The following is a 2,787-nucleotide window of genomic DNA, read 5'->3' as shown; positions in this document are numbered from 1 at the left end:
TGCAAGAAACAAGCCTATGTTCAGACACATTCAATGAATCTTCCATGAATTTTCTTATAACTTTATGAATTATAATTCATTCATAAATCACTTATAAGCCAAATTAAAGCTAAAGTTTACTCTTAAGTAAAGTATGCAAATCGCTTTCTTGAATCTCGTGACTATTTCTAAACAATATGAACTACTTTGATAAGAATATTTTTATTCCCTTCTTCTTTTTTAAGCTATAAAATAGATTTTCTGGTGACTTCACTTACAGTTAAGAGAAAGAAAATACATGACCACAGAATGTGGGGACCCATTCTTAAATAGAATCTGTTTACCAAAGAGAACTGAGAACATTCACAAAAGCCCAGGGGTGTGTCCACCAGCTCTGTGCCATGCATGAAGTTGTGGGGATGGTCTGAGGGGTTCTTCATAGCACTGCAGGAGGGCCTGGGCTCTGGTCCAGGGACCCACGTGTGGATTCCATCTCCACCTCTTTGTGTTCAAACTTGGGGCAAGTAGCTTAGCCTTCTTCAATTTCAATCTCCTGCCCTGTAAAATGGGTACCGACCTCACAAGGAAGCAGTGAGGACTGGGTGAAAGAATGCTTGCGAATGCTTCTTAGCATGATGCTGAAACAGAGGGAGCGCTTGTTAGCAGTAGCTCAAGCCTCCAAACTCTGTCTCCTAATGAGACAAGATCCCAAGTTACAACTACACTAAAACAAACAAACTAGGACCCAGAACCTCATTTCCACTGCCCATGAACTTCCACTTGAGCACAACAGTCTTCTAGGAGTCCCCGAGGGCCACCCCACTGGAGCAGGTGGTGAGCAGCTCCTGGGAAGCACATTTCCTCCGAGCCTTTATAGGTCTCCATGGCCTGACCTCCTGACACGTTCAGTCCTGGCCAGCACCTCACGGAACAATTTATTACCAGAATAGAGATGACAGCTAAACCAATCAGTCAAGCAGAACTTTGCCCTCCACAGTTATACCATCAAGCACATTACCTATATCCAATAGCAATCAATTCCTACTTTCATCCCATAGGCCACTCATAAAGAATCAAACAAACTTCAAACAGTCGTCCAAAACCCTTGTATTCATCCATTTAAAATACTAATTAACTGCCTGCTGCATGCCGAGCTCCATGCTAGGCCCTAGAGATAAAGATAACGCAGTCTCAGTCTTGGAGGAGGAAGACTTCTAAAAGATCATTTTAACATAATCTAGTGAGTACAGTGAAAAAGTTGCATGCAAGGGCCGGCCAAGTGGTTAAGTTCATGCACTCCACTTGGGCGGCCCAGGGTTTCGCCGGTTCAGATCCTGGGTGCGGACCTGGCACCGTTCATCAGGCCATGCTGAGGAGGCGTCCCACATAGCACGACTAGAAGGACATACAACTAGAACATACAACTATGTACTGGGGGGCTTTGGGGAGAGAAAAAAAAAGAGGAAGATTGGCAATAGATGTTAGCTCAGGACCACTCTTTAGGAAAAAAAATCTGAAAAAAAAAGTTGCACGTAAGACGACAAAATGTTTTTCCTTTTAGGAATTTTGCCTGGGAAGTAAAATATTCAAGACTTAAAGAAAAGAATGCTCTTCCAAAATAATAACTATATTGCCACCTTTGATTAGCTAATTAATACACTTCATTTATAAAAGAACCATAAAAAGAAGATAAGCAAAAAGAAAAATATAATCTTTAATCTTACCATCTGAAATAACTACTGTTAATATTTAGCTTCATAGCCTTCTGGATTTTAAAATACATATCTATTTCTAAAATAGATGAGATCGTTTTATACAAAGTATGGTAACCTGAGTTTTTTACTTATCAAATATACATAAACATATTCCTGGAGGATTAAATGCTAGTCTAATTTATCATTTTAAGCAATTGCAGAATATTTCACTATAGGTTTCATAATTTCTCTAACTATCCTCTACTGTTAGATATTTAGACGACTTTCAATTCTTTTAGCTATCATAAACGATATGACATTCTAATTCGTGCATCTTTTCAAACTGGTCCAATTGTTGCTCCAAATAACTTCCTAGAAAGTGGAATCATTGCATCAAAGGGTACACAAATTTTTAAGACTTTGATACCTATTGCCAAATTGTCCTTCAGAAAAGTTGTACATTAAATACCACCACTTTGGGGCCGGCCCCATGGCCAAGTGGTTAAGCTCACGCTCTCCACTTGGGTGGCCCAGGGTTTCGCCAGGACGGATCCTGGGCGCGGACAGGGCACCACTCGTCAGGCCATGCTGAGGCGGCATCCCACATAGCACAACCAGAGGCACTCACAACTAGAATACACAACTATGTACTGGGGGGCTTTGGGAAAAAAGAAGAAGATTGGCAAGAGATGTTAGCTCAGGCACCAATCTTTAGAAAAAAAAAATACCACTATTTCCCCACACCTTCACACTCACGGTAAAGCATCACGCCTTTTACTCTTTACATTTCGCATTTTTATATTTTAATATATCTACCTTAGCTAAAGATGTTTCTTGCAAGAACATCTTTTTTAGAAGTAGTTATGACACTTGCTGAAATGAGGCAGCTGCCCAGTCATTCCAGTTTGGGTTTGGGGCATCGGTGCTTCTCAAACTCTACCACACATAGAAATCCCCTGGGGATCAAACTGAAATGCAGATTCCAATTCAGTAAGTCTGGGGTAGAGACTGAGATGTTGCATTTCTATCAAGCTCCAAGTGATGCCAATGCTGCTGGTCCACGAACTACCCTTTGAGGAGTAAGGAGCACAATTCTCTTAAGGCCCCTCCCAGG

Source organism: Equus przewalskii, chromosome 1 (assembly GCF_037783145.1).
Source record: "Equus przewalskii isolate Varuska chromosome 1, EquPr2, whole genome shotgun sequence".
In the NCBI taxonomy this organism is placed as follows: domain Eukaryota; kingdom Metazoa; phylum Chordata; class Mammalia; order Perissodactyla; family Equidae; genus Equus; species Equus przewalskii.
Note: the sequence above shows the minus strand (reverse complement) of the source record.